The sequence below is a fragment of the Monodelphis domestica genome, chromosome 2 (assembly GCF_027887165.1).
Source record: "Monodelphis domestica isolate mMonDom1 chromosome 2, mMonDom1.pri, whole genome shotgun sequence".
NCBI classification, from domain to species: Eukaryota; Metazoa; Chordata; class Mammalia; order Didelphimorphia; family Didelphidae; genus Monodelphis; species Monodelphis domestica.
This window is the reverse complement of record NC_077228.1, coordinates 270,996,435-271,015,868: the sequence shown is the minus strand read 5'-3', so window position 1 is coordinate 271,015,868 and position 19,434 is coordinate 270,996,435. Positions and strand designations below refer to the sequence as shown.

General features: G+C 42.4%; 2 long non-coding RNA genes across 2 annotated transcripts in view; both read right to left on the bottom strand.

The window, feature by feature from the left end:
* The window catches only part of LOC130457339 (uncharacterized), a 33,411-nt gene extending 19,829 nt beyond the window's left edge, over positions 1–13,582 (bottom strand). Inside the window, exon 1 of the long non-coding RNA XR_008916516.1 lies at positions 12,768–13,582. This is a non-coding gene — a long non-coding RNA (uncharacterized LOC130457339). The remainder of the gene's footprint in view (positions 1–12,767) is intronic.
* Positions 13,583–13,983: 401 nt separating this feature from the next.
* On the bottom strand, positions 13,984–18,861 carry LOC130457003 (uncharacterized). Its single transcript, XR_008915939.1, has 3 exons — positions 17,427–18,861; positions 16,423–16,544; positions 13,984–15,955 (listed from the first exon to the last, which is right to left on the bottom strand). It is a non-coding gene; the product is annotated as an uncharacterized LOC130457003 (long non-coding RNA).
* Positions 18,862–19,434: the final 573 nt, after the last annotated feature.

The following is a 19,434-nucleotide window of genomic DNA, read 5'->3' as shown; positions in this document are numbered from 1 at the left end:
AAAATAGGTCCTTTGGAAGTACCAAGCATCCCAACATGTGATTTCATTTCTTGTTTCCTGCAATCTCATCTCCCTCTTGGATATATGATTATGGGCAAGTGAATCTATTCCTATTTCTTGACTCCATTGTGTATTCCTATAATAAAATTATAGAGGATCAGTGGGGGCAAAAATTGAGACTGGAGAAGAAAAGATAAGGAGAGTTTACTTTGGTTAGAAACTTCTTGAAAGGAAGTTACATAAAATCAAGTTAAAAATGTAAGTAGGAACTGGATTGTAGAGGTGCCTGAATGCCTGTATCAGAAATTTATTAAGTAGATAATGGGGAATTCCTAAAAAAATGTGAGATTAGAATTAGGAAACTCACTCAGCTAGCTATCCAAAGGATGAACTGGAGGATGGCTATGTGAATGGAGAGAAAGGGATGGATATGAGAGAAATTGCATGGAGTAAACCTGACTCAATGTGGCAACTGATATATGTACCAGTAGGCAACTTTTTCTCTAAGGAAAGAAAATCACTTTTATTGTAAAGCTCATCCTTTCCTATTTTTTTCCTGTATTTTGGCTTTCACTAAGATCTGGCTCTGTCAAGATGACAGGATTGAGGACAGCTGGGTAGCTCAGTGGATTGAGAGTCAGGCCTAGAGATGGGAGGTGCTGGGTTCAAATTTGGCCTCAGACACTTCCCAGCTGTGTGATCCTGGGAAAGTCACTTAACCCCCAGTGCCTAGCCCTTACCACTCTTCTGCCTTGGAACCAATATTGATTCCAAGAAGGAATAAGGTTTTTTTAAAAAAAGATGATAGGATTATAGGCTTGTGAATCTATTCCCTATTCTCACCTCCACTGTTACACAGTTATGGAGGATTAGTGTGAGCAAAGATTGAGACTGGAAAAGGAAATATGAGAAGAGGGGAAAGAGTGTAGTCTGACCAGAACATTCATGAAAGGAGTTATATAAAATAAGATTGAAAATTGAATTCCTTCCCATCTGCTCTAGCAGATTACCCTCTCCATCATCCCCACACTTTCACTTATATTCATCTCTTCTTGTCTGCTTGCTTCCCTGCTACTTACAAACATAACCATGTCTCCTCCATCCTTAAAAGTCTCTTATTTCAACCACCTATCCATCCACTCCTACTAACCATTGTCCCATATCTCTCTTCCTCCTTTTGTAGCTAAACTCTGAGAATATGGTCTACAACTGATGCTCCCACTTCCTTTCTTCTCACTCCCTCTTTTGTTTTAAACCCTTGCCATCTGTCTTAGAATCAATACTGTATTGGTTCCAAGGCAAAATAGTGGTAAAGGGTAGAGAATGAAGGTTAAATGACCTGCTCAGGGTAACACAGCTAGGAAATATCTGAGGATAGATATGAACCCTGGACTTCCTGTCTCCAGACCTGGCTCTCAATCCAGTGAGCTACTTGGTTGCTCCCTCACTCTCTTTTTTAACTCTACCGTTTGACTTCTGACCTCAATATTCAGTTGAAACTCCTCTTCAAAGTTACTAGTGGTCTCTTAATTGCCAAATCTCATGATCTATAGCCTTCTTGATCTCTGTAGTATTTGACTTTGTCAGTCATCTCCTCTCTCCTGGTTTTTGTGACGCTATTCTTTCCTGGTTTTCTTCTGATTTGTTTCACCACTACTTCAGTCTCCTTTGTTGCATCTTCATCCAGGTCACACCCAATAACTGGATATCCTCCAGGGCTTTGTACCAGGACCTCTTCTCTTCTCCCTCTATATTATTTCATTTGATGATCTCATAGATTCAAATTTCAATGCCATTGACTTCCAGAATTTCTTGTTAAGTCATAACCTTTCTGTTGACCTCTAATATTTAATCTCCAACTGCCATCTCAAAACAGATGTCCAACCAGATGGACATCTTATTACTATCCTCTCTAAGACTGAACTAATCTTTCTCCTTAAACCCTCTTATCTTCTCAACTTCCCTGTTACTCCCAAGGGCATCACCATCCTTTCAGTTCCTTAGTGTCATGACTTAGGTGGTTTATCCTTGACTCTTCATTCTCTCTCATTCATCATATCCAAACTGTGCCATACCTTGTCAATTTTATCTTTGTAACATTCTTCATATGTGTTCCCATCTCTTTTCTCATCTTTCAACCATATTATTGTGTTCACATCACCCGATGTGAACTGATAATAATCTATTGTATGGTGTCTCATCCCATTCCAGTTCATCTTCTATTCACTCCTCAAATTGATCTTCCCAAAGAATAGGTCTGACATGGGGCATCTAGGTGGCTCACTGGATTGAGAGCAAGGCCCAGAGATGGGAGCTCTTGGGTTCAAATCTGGCCTCAGACACTTCTAAATTGTGTGACCCTGAGTAAGTCACTTAGCCTTCATTGCCTAAACCCTTATCATTCTTCTGCCTTGAAACTAATACACAGTATTGATTTAAAGATGGAAGCTGAGGATTAATTTTTTTTTAAAAACAGAAGAATAGGTCTGACCATATCAGCCTCTTACTTAATTCCAGTGGCTCTTCATAATTTCTAGGATCAAATACCAAATTGTATTTGGTGTTCAAAGCTTTTTATGACCTGGTCCCTTATGACTTTCTAGTGTGACTCACCATCATCAATTCTCTGAACCAGTGACTCTGGACTCCTTGCTGTTCCTCACATAAATGATTCCATCTTTCATCTCTGGGAATTTTTGCTGACTATTCCCTATGCCTAGAATTCTCTTCCTCCTGGCTCCTTAGTTTCCTTCATGTGCCAAGTAAATCCCTATTTCCCAATCCCCCTTAATTCTAGTTTCCTTTTCTCTGGTGATTATCTGTGTTTTCTCCAGTTTATAGTTTATTTGTACACATTTGATTGCATTTTGTCTACTTCAAAAGACTTTGAATTCCTAGAGGGCAAGGACTGTCTTTTACTTTGTATCCAGTGCCTGGGTACATAGTAGGAGCTTAATGTTAATGACTGATTTACTGGCTTTGGTTTTCAATCTGAATGAATGACAAGGTGGTAGGAATCATCAATAGAAAATGGGAGTTGGGAGAAGTGGGTTAAGGGGGTGAAAGAAGGAGATAATGAATTCAGTTTTGCACATGTTGACTTTCAGGCATCAATTGTGAGAGCATGTGGAGCTGTCCAGCAGCTAGCTAGAGGTGCAAGACTGAAGGAGATAATATGAATTTGGATGACATCTTCAAAGAGGTGATAATGAAGTTGATAGGAGTGAATAAGATAGTAGAGTGACAATAAAGAGAAGACAAATCTGAGGATAATGTTTTGGGGGATGCCCACATTTAAAAATATGATGGCTGGACCCTTCCTTGACTGTTGGTATGACTTTATACGTTGTTTCTCTCTGTGTATTAGACATATGGTATATTTTTGTAAGGAACATTTGATGAACACTTTTATGCTTTCTTTTTTTTTCAGTGGAAGGAATTCATGACCCATCATTTATTCATATGAACATCCAGGAAGGCCATGGAGCCTTGAAAAAGGAATTTACTAGTAGAAGTTAGAAACTTTAGCCAAAGAAGTTGGAAAGGCCAGTAAGTCTTCCAGCTTGGAAGTTCAAAGGAGAAGTGAGAGAAAGATAATCTCCTTTGGTGCTTCTCCCTAGGTGCCATGCCAGCTGGTCCAGATGCTAAATAGATGAGAAAAGGGCTAGCTAGCTCCTTACTTCATCACCTAGATGTTCTTACTTTTGCTCGGGACTTAACCTTCATTCTTGCCTGCATTTAGCACTAGCCCTCAACTCTTATGCCCTTTACTACTATATAAGAATCACAGAATCTTATAATTTAGAGTTGCAAGAGATCTTAGGGGCCAACCAGAAAAGGAATTCTTTCTGCCTGACAAGTGATTTGCCTGTTTAAAGACTTACAATACCTCGTTATTACCTCTTGAGATAGCCTGATCTCTTTTTGGACAGCTCTAATTGGTAAAAAACTTTTCCTAGTGTAATAGCATGACTAAATGACCTAAGATGTAATCACTCACTTGGAAGATGCTAGGGCACTGCTTCTGGGAGACTATAGGTTTGGAGTATGCATGGATATTCTGTGTTGGCCTAATCTGTTTTTAGGTGGAGTTTTTTCCCACTGGCTGCTTAACTGGAATGGTCAGAATCTTTAAAACAGCCCAACACAGGACTTGTGGGGTGTTTTCCTGCATTGGTGGAGGGTGAAGGAGTCTGTTCACATTATTTGGTAAGGTGGAAAGTGCCATATGGTTCCCTCTTCCCCCCTACCTTAGGTCATGTGGTCCCAAGATTTAGATACAACCTAAATATGCCTCTCTGGGGTTTCTACTCATTGCTCCCATTTCTGCTCTCTAAGGACAGAAAATCAGGTTAAATCTCTTTTCCATGCAAGAGTTCTTCCCTGTTCTCTAAGACTGGCACTTACAACTTCTCCAGGATCTGAACTGTTGTGGCGAGAGGGAATAACTATAGGAAGCTTTCAGAAGAAGTCTTACCAACTTAAAAGCCATTTTAAGTCATAGTTCAAAGGCCTCAACTATTCCCACCTTCAACACCTACTAATGCTTTGTTGAACTGTGGGCAACAAATAGGTTTTTTAGAGCCTTGATACATCCTCTTAATAAAAATAACAATTTATATTTGGGAGGTGGGTAACACACGGAAAAGCAAGATTGAAGCCACAGAAAAATAAGCTTTGTTCAAAAGGAGTAGACTAGCTAAAAGGAACAGGGAAGTGGCTTTGTACATTAAGAATTTAACATTGAGGGGCAGCTGGGTAGCTCAGTGGATTGAGAGCTAGGCCTAGAGATGGGAGGTCCTGGGTTCAAATGTGACCTCAGACACTTCCCAACAGTGTGACCCTGGGCAAGTCACTTGACCCCTATTGCCTAGCCCTTACCACTCTTCTGCCTTGGAGCCAATACACAATATTGATTCCAAGATGGAAGGTAAGGGTTTTTAAAAAAAAAGAATTTAACATTGAGAGCAGTTACGTGGCTCAGTGAATTGAGAGTTAGGTCTGGAGACTGGAGGTCCTGGGTTCAAATGTGATCTCTGACATTGCCTAGCTATGTTACCCTGGGCAAGTCACTGAACCCCCATTGCCTTTTTAAAATTAATACACAATATTAATTCTAAAACAGGAGGTAAGGGTTTAAAAAATGGAATTTAGTACCTGGAGTACTCTAGATATCTGTCCTCAGCCTCCAAAAAGTTATTGCAGGTTCTAAGCATTCTGAGTCAGCACTCACTCAAAACCAAAGCTCAAGAGCCTCCACTAATGTATTTTACTTTTGCCAATCAATCAGAGAACACCTTGGTTTTGAAAAAAAAGATGTTTAATCAAACAACATAGAAAATAAAGTAACAAGATGCCATGTACTTAGGTGACATATTGTTTCAAGGGTTATTATGCCACTAGTTGGAGAAGGTATGCACACAGAGAACACATGTGATGAGAGAACATTAAGGGGGGGGGAATACAGAGAGGGGACAATATGTTGCCCTGGAATGGAAGGGGCAACTCATAGCTCCAACTCCAAAGAGCCATTAATGCTTTTTAGAAATGCCAAACCTATTGATGTCTGTAAGGCATTAGATCTCTCCTAAGCATTACCTAAGCATTACAGTGTAGCAGGTCACATCTCTATTCGCCACCTTTCTATCTCTCCTGGGTTTTTTTTAAACCCTCACCTTCCATTTTGGAATCAATATTGTGTATTGGCTCCAAGGCAGAAGAGTGGTAAGGGCTAGGCAATGGGGGTCAAGTGACTTGCCCAGGGTCACATAGCTGGGAAGTGTTTGAGGCCAGATTTGAATCTAGGACCTCCTGTCTCTAGACCTGGCTCTCAATGCACTGAGCTACCCAGTTGCCCCCTCTCCTTGGTTTTTTTAAAAGTCTTTACTTTCTGTATTCGAATGAAACTGGTCTATTGATTTCAAGGCAGTAGGGTGGTAAGGGCTTGGCAACTGGGGTTAAGGGACTTTCCCAGAGTAGCACAGCTAGAAGTGTCTGAGATCAGATTTGAACTCAGGACCTCCCATCTTTACACCTGACTCTCAATCCACTGAACCACCTATTTGCACCCTATCTAGCTTTTCCTGGTCCACCTGCTACTCTCTATGGCTACTGGCTTCAGTGCAGCGATTGGAAAGCTTCTATTGAACAGGGAGAGATAAGAGTTCAATTCTTTTAAAAATTTTTATTTGAACATTCTTTAAACCTTTTTTTGGTTCCAAATTCTCTCCCTTCCTCCTGCCCCTCTCCCACTCATTGAGAAGCCAAGCAATATGACATTAATTATACATGCAAAGTCATGCAAAACATATTTCCATATTAGCCACGTAAAACTCTTAATTCACAGTTAATGGCTATGAAGCATCACGCCCAGACAGGCAACTATCAAGGAAAGCATCTAGAATGCCTCAGGCTAAGATTATTTATTCTTTTTGGAAAAGATTAATTTTACTGATAACTTTTATTTTATAGAATCATCTTATTGCTTGTCCTTTGTTTTTGAAGAGGGCCCATGACATTAAGGGGTCATGTCTTACTTGTATGTGAATAGGATTTAAATGGGGCAGAATTGTACAAAGTCAGCAGTCTCACTCTCTTTTCCAGAGTTATTGAAGCCTAGTGGTAAGACAAATGTCAAGACAACTATCGATGGTCCAAGATGTAGTGGAAGACGGGTTTCTTCAATCCCTAACCAAGGTCTAAGCACTCCACAGCACCTGCTTCAGCTGTTTTCATGACCACTGGAACACATTGTTCTCATCTCCCCATTCTGCTGGTAGAAATTTTCACATGCTTGGGTAGATACCTCCTAACACACCAATGAGTTTGATGTCTCTCATTTGCCCTCAACCGGGTTTAGCCCATCTTATGGGATGTGGCTGCTGAATGCTGTAGCTTCTTGGAGACACAGATGAGAGTTGAGTGGCAAATGAACACTAGAGGAAAAAAGCAGCCTTGAAAAGCACTTAGTAAGCTCTGACACCAGAGATGCTAGTCATCCCTGAACACAGGCTTGAAACCCATCAGTGAGTTAGTGGAGTGCCTACCTAAAGCATGCAAAGATTTACCCAGGAAAATGAGCTGACAAGAACAGTTGATGAAGGTAGCCAAAGCAGGTACTATGGAGTGCTTAAAGCTTAGTCAGATATCAGAGATACCAAGGTCATCCAGTGTATCTTAGGCCATCATCAGTTGTCTTGATGTTTATCTCCTTCCCAGACTTCCATGGCTCTGGAAGAGAGAGTAAGACTTTGTGCAACTCTGCTTCACTTCAGTCTAATTCTTGCACAAGTCAAGACATCACCCCATGATGTCATTGGTCCTCCATGAGAATGAAGGGAGGACATTTACATCCCTACCACTTAGTACAGTGTCAAACACATAGTAAATAATAAATGCTCTATTATCTATCTCTCTATATTTATCTTCTAGCAGCTTCCTTTCTATTCTTGGCTACCTTAAAATGCTACTACATAAAATATTGATATGATAAATATGTATTTTATAGGTATATTCATATTATATGCATATAAATGTGTGTGTGTGTGTGTGTGTGTGTGTGTGTGTGTGTGTGTGTGTGTGTGTGTAATTTTAAGCGCTCGTGTTTGTTGCTGATTTGAAGTCCTAGACCAGTGTTGGTGAACCTTTTAGAGATCTCATGCCTAAACTGCACCTTCAAATTGCCTGTGAGCCCCACTCCCCATTACCCCAGAAAGCAGAGGGAGGAACTGCTTGCATTGGTCTGCTGTGCAGAGGGTTGAGGCTTGCAAAAAAAGTCCCTCTGGTGCAGTGGAGAAGGGGAATGGAGCAGTCCCCTCTGACACACTGGGACATGCCACATCTTTGCCAACATAGTCCTAGACAATTATCTGATGCAGGTTAGGAAATTACCTGCAGCTTCTTTTCCTTTTCTGATCATGAACCTGTGTTCCCATGCCATTTTTCAGGAACTCTTTTACCCTGGAGGAACTGTGTGGAGATTGTGATATCAAGATAAGCCTTCTTCCCAACACCCTCTTTGATTAGCATATGAATGAATGAAAAAAACATATTAAATGAAGAAGCTGCATTGATAACCTATAACCTCTAGCAACAAAACCTGTTTGTTTGTTTGCCTTTGCTAAACAGAGTAGTGATGCCTATATATAAGAATATATACACTAGATAAGAGCATCCATTAATAGAAAGAAGGCATGGTGGAGAGCATTTAAGTTAGGGTCATTAGAGAAGGAAAGATTCATAATGATTCTGGAGGGAAAGTTATTTTTGGAAAAATATTTGAAAAAATTTTGGTCACACTTTTAGACCTATAGAAAGTGCTGACATGGACAAGAGACTTCCTAGGAGTTGGGGAAAAGAAAACATCAGATTGCAAATCCATCTTTACTTAACTTAGTGTCTCCGAAGGAATCTGTTTCCAAGATAAGCAGGCATATTTTGTGAGACAAGAAATCTAGACAGTATGAGGGAATGGCTTTAGAGTATTCACCCAGTTTGGTTCAGTGTATGGCACTACAACACAAAAATTCTGACATGCCTACCAACATGGCCCCATGAGAGCTTTTTCTCAGGAAAAATGACTAGCAATGCTACCTGCTAGGAACTGCAGAGGGACTGTAGACAGAATGGTATAGGAAGGTATATGAAATAGCAATGAATATTTACAGCTGGGAGCTATAGTTGGTGTCTTATCAACTGCTGGGAAGTGTGAACAGTCATATTACATACCACTCACTGAGAGTCTGAGCCTGCTGGAGTCCTACCAAGAGAATCCTTGTAAGTGGTGGAAGCCATATAGGTCTCTAAAGGAAGGGCTGTTATAGGTAGGGATTGATATTTTTCATGAGCTCTGAGAAGAGTCCTAATTGTTTTCTTTAAACCATAATTTTTTTTCTTCTCTGAGCTTTGTGATGACCACACAAATGGGTGCTTTGAAGTTTTTGTATTTTCTGGGTACAGGAAATACAAGACTTTCTGACATAAGGACACTGAAAGGACTGGTAGATTTCATCCATCCATTCATTCAATAAACATTTAATAACCTACTAAATGCCTGACTTTGCTGGAGACCCAAAGCCCAAACCAAAACACAGTTTCTACCTTCAAAGAGCTTATATTCTAGTAGAGGGAAACAATATATTGATGGATAAGTAAATACAGAATAAAGAGAAGATGGATGAAGAGATGAGGAATTTATAGGGGAGCTTCTTGAGCAGGAGAGCAACATGGGCAGATCTACATTTGAGATCTATGCTTTAGAAGTTTCCCTTTGGCAGCTGTGTGGAATTTGGATTAGGATAGTGGAGAGACTAGAGGCTGGGAGACCAATTCAGAGGCTATTGCAATAATTATTGTAATAATTATTTTCTCATTTGATTTTCTCATCAGATAATTATTTTCTCATTTGATCCTCACAACAAACCCTATGTTGTTGTTGTTATTGTTGTTGTTCAATTGTATCCCATTCTTTGTGACCTCATTTGTAGTTTTCTTGATAAAGATACTAGAGTGGTTTGCTATGTCCTTCTCCAGCTCATTTTACAGAACTTTTCACAAAGTCACACAGGTAGGAAGTATGAGTTCAAATTTGAACCCAGTATTTCTTATCTCCAGCTGAACCATCTAGCTGCCCCTATAATGAGATTTGTTCATTTTCTGTCATGTCCAACTCTTCATGACTCCATTTGAGGTTTTCTTGGCCAAGATACTGGAGTGGTTGGCCATTTGCTTCTCCAGTTCATTTTATAGATGAGGAAACGGAGGCCAACAGGGTTAAGTGACTTGTCCAGGGTCACATAGCTAGTAAGGGTCTGAGGCCAGATTAGAATTTAGGAAGAAACTCTTCATGACTCCATTTGAGGTTTTCTTGGCCAAGATACTGGAGTGGTTGGCCATTTGCTTCTCCAGTTCATTTTATAGATGAGGAAACGGAGGCCAACAGGGTTAAGTGACTTGTCCAGGGTCACATAGCTAGTAAGGGTCTGAGGCCAGATTAGAATTTAGGAAGATGAATATTCCTGATCTCAAGCCCAGTACTCTATCCACTGCACCCACCTAGCTGCCTCAGAAGGTGTCCTACAGGACATCTAATGCAACCCTTTTATTTTCATTTGAAGCATGTCCAGATTGCCTAACATGAAGAACTCAGGGTCTCCTGCCTCTCTAGTGGGGGTAGCCTCCTTTGATTGGCTGCTTAACGAGAACAGGCTTAGTCTTTAAAGGTAGCATTCTTTCTAGCTCCTTCTCTTCTGAGGTGAAAGATAACATTTCTCCTATTCTCCCTCTCCTTTAGCCCAGCTCCTAAAATTGAGCCTGGGAGTATTAGTTTCTGTTTTGTCAATTGCTCTAGGCAGAAATCCCTACCAGACCCAGACATTTGAGCCATGGTGATCTTGGAACCTGGTTTTCAGGCAGGATGTTGTAGCTAGCCATCCTAACTGAATCTGGAGTCAGAGAACCTAAAATTGAATCCTTTATCTGATCCTTACCATTCTGTCTAATTATTTCTCTTAATAATTGGGTTATTTGGGGTCATTCACTGAGTGTCCCTGTCCTTCTGTTTCCTCACCTATAAAATGAGGTTGACTTAATGATCTGTAAAATCCCTTCCAGTTCTATATTTCTGATTTCTCCAAGATGTCTAAGGCCTGACTTGAGACTGATGATAGAAAAGGTTGGATCTCTGAGACTGCAAAGTTTGATGCTGATATAGGTGGGAAATTGTACTTGTCAAAGGGGATGCCATTTGTCACAACCAATCGCTGCATAGGGAGAGTTTTAAGTCCGACCTCACACCTATCTAATCCATTTAATTGACCCAAAACCCCATCTTCTGAGGACCTCATGCATTATTGCTTTTCTCAGCCTCCATGGGAGTTTGCTTTCAACTGGAGAAATCTCTTTGCTACCTGTGTGTTTTCTTTATCAACCTGCATGTGATTCATAGGGACAACCTGCGAGATGCTGAGTACCTGCAAAATTCTAGGATGTATTCTTCAAGGGATGGTTTATTAACATTTAAAGAGGGAAGCAGTGATCACTCAAAGCTAGTATGGTTGCAGAAAGAATAGAACATAGCACACTAACATTTTTTTTGACAGGTTTACCAGACGTCTATATCAAGAGAACACCACAGCCTCAGAATACCTAAATTTCAATGAGGCATTTGAGAGTCTTTCATACAGTTCTTATGGACAGAGGAGAGAGATGTTCAAGTGAAGGTATAGTTAGAGGGTCTTAGAACTGGTGGAATAATAGGATTTAGAGAGTAGTGGTTAATAGATTGATGTCAGCCTGGATAAATGACCCTAGAGGAGTACCCCAGGACTCTATCTTCTACCCTGCTTCGTTCAACTCTTTTATTCATGTCTTAGATGAAGACATAGACATCATGTATGACAAGCTGGGAGGAATAACTAAAATGTTGAATAACAAAGTGAGAACTTCATGGGCTAGAATATTTAGCTGACTAATAAGAAATTTAATAGAAACAAATATTAAGTCTTTTACACAGTTAAAGAATTAATTATAGAAGTTCATGGTAAGATAAGGATAGTTGAATGAGAGGGGGAGGTCCTAGGTTCAAACTGACCTCAGATACTTCTTGGCTTTGTGACCCTGGGCATGTCACTTAACCCCCACTGCCTAGCCCTTACCACTTTTCTGCATTGGAACCAATATATAGTATGGATTCCAAGATGGAATGTAAAGGTTTTTATAAAAAAAACAATATTGGTTCTAAGACAGAAGGTAAGGATCTAAAAAAACAGTTGGAAAGTAAGATCAAAATGATTCATCAGAAGAATATGCCAATCAAAAAGGTATCTTAAGGAGGGCATTAGGTGGCTCAGTGGATTGAGAGTCAGGAAAGACAGAAGGTCCTGGGTTCAAATTTGACTTTAGATACTTTCTAGCTGTATGACCCTGGGCAAGTCACTTAATCCCTATTGCTTAGCCCTTACTGCTTTTCTGCCTTGGAAGCAATATACAGCATGGATTCTATGATGGAAAGTAAGGGTTTTTTATTAAAAAAGCAAACTTGGGCTTTATTAATAGATGCTTGTTCCTAAAAGGAGGCAATAAATTTGTTGTATTTTTCCCTGATTGAGTACTGTGTTCAGTTGTGGCTACCACATTTAGCAAAGATATTAGTAAAATTGAATAAATCCCCCCCCCCAAAGGATAAACAGATCATGCCCCACAGGAGATTATTGAAGGACCTAGAGATATTTAGTCTGGGGAAGAAAATACTGAGGGGAAGCAGGGTAATAATCTTCAATCACTTAAGCTGCTATGTGGAAGATGGCTCTAAGTTTTTCTTCCTGACCCCAGAAGGCCAAACTCAGGAAAATGGGTAGAAGGTGCTGAGGTAGATTTAGGAACTAGGAGGAATGGGTGCAAGTCACCATTGCATAGGTGAGGTAGGAGGGATATGAGGAAATACTTCCACATATAACCTTTGGTTCCTGGGATTCTGCCTCATGAATGTCCCTCTTCCCCCATTAGGAAAGAGTCCAATAGACTATCCCAGAATTCTCTTTTATAGTGGTATCTTCTGAATTTGACTTTCTGAGACTTATGGGAGAGGGAAGACTGTGTTTAGGGAAGACTATATTACCTCTAGTGTGAGGGCTTGCTAAGCCCTTTTCAGGGCTGCTCATCCACCTTTCCTGCCCATCTTGGCTTCAAGAAGCTGTACCCTGTGCAGCAGCCACATGCCAGGAAACTCATTTCTACTGAGCAGCCAGCCCAGGTTGAGGAGGGCTCACCTGTCAGTGAGTTAGGGGGATGTAAAGACTTCCTCTCTTGGAATGGGCAGATGAGAACAATTCATTCCAATATCCATAAAAGTGGTGGAAGAAGGTTTTGTGGAGTGCTTAAGGGTTTAGCCAAGCATTGAAGAGTTCAAGATCATCCAGTGCATCCTCAGCCATCACCAGTCATCTTGACTTTTATCTTGCCATTGGACTTGGATGACTCTGGAAGACAGAGTGAGGCTGATGACTTTTTTGCAACCGTGTCTTACTTGAATCCAGTTTATGCTCAAGACAAAATAAGTTACCAGTGATGTCATTGGTACTCTTTAAGTATGAAGGACAACAATCAATCTCAGTAGTTTAGTAGAGATGTCATTAGAGCAGGAATCAAAAAGATCTGAGTTAGAATCTTACCTCAGTTTACTAAGCTTACTAGTTGTGTGCTAGTCCTAGACAGGTCACTTAAGATCTCTGATCCTCAGGTTCTTTGTTTGTAAAAATATATATGCATAATTATAATTAACATTATAATTATACATTGTATATAATTATAAATATAATCGTAGTTATCTAATATATAGAATTGTAATTAATAATATATATGTTGTTGTTCAGTCATTTCAGTCATGTCCAAGTCTTTGTGACCCCATTTGGGATTTTCTTGGCAAAAATAGTGGGGTGGTTTGCTATTACTTTCTCCAGCTCATTTGACTGATGAGGAAACTGAGGCAAAGTGGGTTAAATGACTTTTTCAAGGTCACACAACTAGTAAGTGTCTGAGGCTGGATTTAAACTCAGGTCTTTCTGATTCCAAGTCCAGTGTTCTATCTACTATGCTACCTAGTTACTGCTGTTTTATTTTATATATATATATATATATATATATATATATATACACACACACATATATATACATTTACATGATACATCATACATAACACTTATACATGTATGTTTATATATACATGTTATAGATAATAGTTACATAATTATATGTAACATATATGTATGTATATAAATATGTAACCAATAATATAGCACCTACTTCACAGGAGTGCTGTAAGAATAAACTGAAATAACATGTAAAATATCTTGCATTCCTTGGAGTTCTATATGAATTCTCGACTTTCTCTCAGACAGCCTCCTCACTAACCTCTCAGGGCTTACAGCAGAGACCACATCCTGGAGAAACCTGCACCTTGGGTCCCTGCTCTCCTGCTTGGTCACTACTTATCTCAGAACATTTTCAGGAAAGTTCCATTTCACTCCAGTTCCTTTTATCCAAGAACTTCCTCAATAGTCTCCTTACCCTTTCCTCTCCTCCAATTCTGAATCAGATCAACTCTGCCATTGTCCCTGGATTGCATGTGCCAACTTCTCTGCCAAAGCCCCAGTTACTCTTTGAATGAAGGCTACTTCCACACCAAAGTATCCCCTTCTCTGGCTGCCAGTAGTTGGGTGATAAGGCACAAACACATAATTCTAAACTCATATTGATACTTGATAAATATGGGGCAGCTAGATGGTGCCACAGTGCATAGAGTGCTGGATTTGGACTCAGGAAGACCTATTCATCTTCCTGAGTTCAAATGTGACCTCAGACATAGTCTAGCTGTGTGACCCTGGACAAGTCACTTAACCCCATTTGTCTCAGTTTCTTCATCTGTAAAATAAACGGGAGAAGAAAATGGCAAACCACTCCTTTCTTTGCCATGAAAAGCCCAAATAGTATCACAAAGAGTCAGACACAGCTGAACAATAGTATGATAAATTCATTACAGAGATACACAGCAAAGGCTGATGCCAGACTCATCAACGGGGAAGAATCATGGAAGGCTTCATGGAGGAGGCAGCATTTGAGTTAGGCTTCAGAGTACTTATATTTGCTATGTAAATGTAACTCCATAATTGTCAAGTCACTTCTCTCCGGTCCTCAGTTTCCTCATCTGTCAAATGGGGAGGTTGGACTAGCAGGAAGCTTCCTGCTTCCCCTGATAGTCTGGGGTGGATGGAAGCATTCAGGCAGAACAGAAAGGGGAGGAGCCTGGAGGAGCTGCGAGTCTTTAGGGTCTGGTTGCTAAGGTAACTGTCAGCATACAATAAGGGGTGTGCCAAGGGGGAGGGACCGGCATATGTAAATGAGACCCTTAATTAGCTTCCTTAGCTCATCTGATTCTATTCTTCCAGGCTCTTGGGTTTTCAGTTAGAGAAAGATTCTGCAGAATTGCAGGGGAGGGAGAAAGGAAGGAGGGGAGAAGGGGAAGCCCATAAAGGGTGGAGACGGCCAACCCCCTCCAGTGGTAGAAACCTTTCGGCAGGGGCCCCTTCTTCAGGATGGACGTCAATCAGCCTGACAGCCGAGCAGGTCATCAGTCAGCCGGTCGTGCCATCATCAGTCAGTCATTGAGTCAGTCAATCGTTGAGTCAGCCGGTACGCTGGCCCCGGGATGGTAGTTAGTGGGAGGGTTAGTCATAGGTCAGCCAAGCCACTTGCTTACAAATGAGCCGGGTCTCTGGCTCCAGGATTGTGTAGCTCTGACAAGGGGCGGTTCCACTCGGAGGGCTGAATGACTGTGTCTCTAGTATGCAATAGGCATTTTTAGGGGTTCAAGGATTGGGTTCCCCTACCAATAGAGCCTCTCCCAGAGAAGGAAGGCTCATGCCTTCTTCTTTGCATAGCCCTCAGTGACTAGCTCCTTTGAGTTGCGATAGGTGCTTCATACATACTAATTAATTCCCTTAGGTGAAGGCATTCGTGGTCCCTGGGAAGCCCCTGCTAAAAATGCACATGTGTCACCTGGGAGGGGGTGACACAGGAAACCGTCAAACACCCATTAACACCCCAGCAGGGATCCGTTTGTTAGAATCCCCTACAAACTGTCACTGGAGGAAAAAGAGAGCAGAGTTCTAAGCAGGTGTCTTGTGGCTTCACAGATTGAGAGCTGGAAGGGACCTTCAGAGGTCCTCGAATCTAATCCAGCCCCACACTTTATTGGTTGAGGAATAGACACTTGCCTGTAGTCAAACAAGGAGGAAGGAGCAGAGGACAGACTTGAATCTGGGGCTTCTGGTTCCAAATCCAGCAATCGCCTTTCCCCTCCTTCTCCCCCATGTACCACATTGCCGTACTGGTGTCCCCTAGGAATTATTTTGATTGCAGAAACAGAAAAGCCCCAGAACACATTTCTCTCCGGCTGTAACTGCGTGAGCAAGAGAGGGGTCTGGAGATGCTTGGGGGGCGGGGGGGGGGGGGAGGAGGGAGCTGGGTTAGGTCTCCAAACCCCGAGCCTAGTGCCAGGATGGGATCTTTAGGGCAATAAGCTGGAAGCTGGTCTTGTAAGGGGTGGACTGGGATGAGGAGAAAAACCACTATGAGGGACAAAACCCAAGGAGACTGAGGGAGGAGCTGGGGGTTAGGGCAGGGCAACTGCAGAGAGAATTCCATTGCTTTTGATGGGGAGGACTGGAGAGGCAGAGATGGGGGTAGGAATGGGGTGGTGGGTGAGGTAGGAAGGCTATGAAGTATTTAGAGGCTGAGGTGGTGATCAGAGAGACTCATACAAGGACATTATGGAGACACACAAACACACATATAATAAATGGGACATGCAGAGGGATATGTAGGCACATCCTGCAGGCACAAATAGAGGTTAAAGATATTATTTACCTAGTTGGTAGAATGGATTGCACGGTGGAGTTGGTGTCAGGAGCCCTGAGTTCAAATTCTGCCTGACAGCTAGCTGTGTTATCCCAGGCAACTCACTTAAACAGTTCTAAGTTTCTTCATCTCTAAACCAGGCATAAAAAAAATTTCACCTTCCAGGATTGTTGTGAGAATAAAATCGGATAATGTCTGTAAAGAGCTCTGCAAATCTTAAAGAGTTCTCTAAATATCAGCCTTTATTCTCTTATCTGGAGGCTCCTCCCCCTCCAGGCAACCACATGGATACACACAGACATACAGACACATAGGGTCACTCAGACTATATGTACACCAAGTGGTTCAGATTTACACGCACAGAGAGGGAGCCTGCACCTATGGAGACACAATCATATTCCTCCAGGCATAGACACAGACATACACTAAAACATGGATGCATACACAGAGCTAGCCATAGCCCGGGTGGCAGACAGACAGACACAGACAGGCAGATCCACACACCCAGCTTTGGACTCCCAGACACAACTGTGCTCACACACTCAGCCACTCCCAGAGTCTGCTGCTTTGAGGCTCCCTCCAACCAGCACCCAGCCCTCCCCAGCTCCCACCCTGGCTACCAGATGCGCATCCTCTTATGCTTCCCTCCCTCCACACCCCCCTCCATTCTTGCTATGAATTTCTCACCAAACAAGCTTCATTAATCGTCTAATAACCGGATTAATTAAGGACATGGAAAGTAAACAGCAAGAATGTAATTTGCCCCTGATTACTGTGTAATTGCTGGAGGATGGGCTCATTTGCATATGCAAAGAGGGCGACTGGCAAAGGCTGGTGATAAAGAACAATTCAGAAGAAACCAATGTCATACCTACTCCTCCTGACACCCCTCTCCCTACCTCACCCCCTCCTTTACTCCTGGAGCTGCACTCCCCAGCTGCTGTGCGTGCCAGCCTCTACCCTCCCTCCCTGTCCCTCCTCTCAATCAAGCTTGCAGTCTGTCTCTCACTCACCAGACCAGGGCTTCCGGTACGACTCTTAAGAGGGTAGCCTATTGCCCTTCCCCAGCACAAGCTTTGTTTGGGAAATCTGGGTGCCCTTCCCTGGCAGTATCGCCAGGCCAGCCTTCTGCTCCCTCACCCACCCAAACTCACCCCCCCCAGTCTTTGCAGTCCAGCCCTCTGCCTCCCCTTCAAAAGCCATCCCAGCTCACTCTCCCCTAACCCGGGGTCCTGCTTTCTTATCTAGTCCTTCTTCCCACCCCAGATGCACAGCAAAATGGTGAAATTGGTGGTTTGTCCTTGACTTCTCATCTCCCTTAATCAGTTTCTTCTCCCCTTGTCTCACAGCTCTTGCCCTGGTCCTGCTGCCCACAGTGTCCCATTCTTTCATGGTACACTGTCCTCCTCTTCATTATCCTCTCAGACCCTTCTAGAATCTCACTAGCTCCCTTCCTTCCACCAGTGCCGCCCTCTGTCCCTCTGCTCTCTCCTCTGCTGTCCCACATCTCCCCAACTGAACCTCATTGTTCCCTCTGTTCCCAGGGGCTGTGGTTGATAGTCTCAGATAAAGGATTTCACATTATGGTTGGATGTCCAGGCTGATGGCTTTTCTCCCCTTCTAGACCCTTCTGCCTATCAACAGGGGAACTCCGGAATGATTCCTCAATGGTAGCATTTCAAGAATCTTGATGGGTTGTATCAAAGAGAAATTTCTGGACAGTCTGAGCATAAAAACTTGTCCTGAGAGACCTCGAATAGCCCAGGACCCTGGACAATTCCATCTCCTCTTTTCTCTTTCCTGTTCCTCCTTCCACAGCAGAGACACCATAACTAACCAGTTCAATAGGGCACTGTCCTACAGACATCCTTGATTTGCTTTCTTGTCTTTCTGTTATTCCTGTCTTGCTAGTCCTCAATCCTAGGTTGATTTCGTCTAGTACTCCCTTCTCCCCTTGACTCCCTCTCTTTTCCCTAGTCTTTCTGTGCTCTAGAGTCCCTCCCCCCCATCAGATTCCTTTGAACCCCTTTTCCTTTCTCTCTCTAGCATCCTTCATCCTTCTTTCTATCCCAGGATCCACCAGATCCTCCTATGTTTGATATCCCCCATCAATTCAGTTGGCTCTGCCCCAGCAACCTCAGTCTAGATCCTGGGTCTGCTTTGGCTCTGGGTTTTTGAGAATTAGGAACTGGGAACCCCCTGGACTTTCTTTCTCTCTCTCTCTCTCTCTCTCTCTCTCTCTCTCTCTCTCTCTCTCTCTCTCTCTCTCTCTCTCTCTCTCCTACCCCTGTATCCCACCCTGGGCCTCAGACTGCAAATTGTTTTTTGATGGCGGCCTCCTCCGTCTGACTGAACTCAATTTGCGTCTCCAAAGCAGCTAATAGTCGCATTAAAAAATCCATTTTCACTTGCGATTGAATTTGACTGGAGCTCAATCAATAAGCGAAGGTCTCCCCTCCCTCCCTCCCTGGGGGACTGACTCCCTCCCACCTTCTCCCTCCCACCTTCACCATGGCAACCATGGAAGCCACAGCATCAACTCTGCTTGGTCCCAGTCACTACTGGCAAAAGCTCTATGTCAACCTCCCCTCTTACAACTCCTCCCAGATGGGGCCTAGAGTCCAAAATTCCCCTATAATCCCTCCTGGCTTCAGCCTCCTTTCACATTTGTCCCTCTTTCAACCACCAGTTGCACCTCCATTTTCCATAATAATACAAAACACATGGGAATTCCCACCATGGGCCAGTCCTTTTTTTTTTGCCCATCCCCAACAACCCAGAAGTCTTTCCCTGCAGGGAGCCAGATTCAGGTGGGTAGAAAGACAAGGATGACCCTCACATCAACCTCACAAATTAGAGAAGATCAACATAATTAACATCATTAACTGTCATTTGAGAATGTATCTAAACATTCTTAGCATTTATTAATGGTTTCATCCCAAGAAGTGGCAGGTACTTCCTAACATGTCAATTTCCATAAGTTTAATGTTCTCTCTCTCTGCTATGTCTGCCCTCCCCACC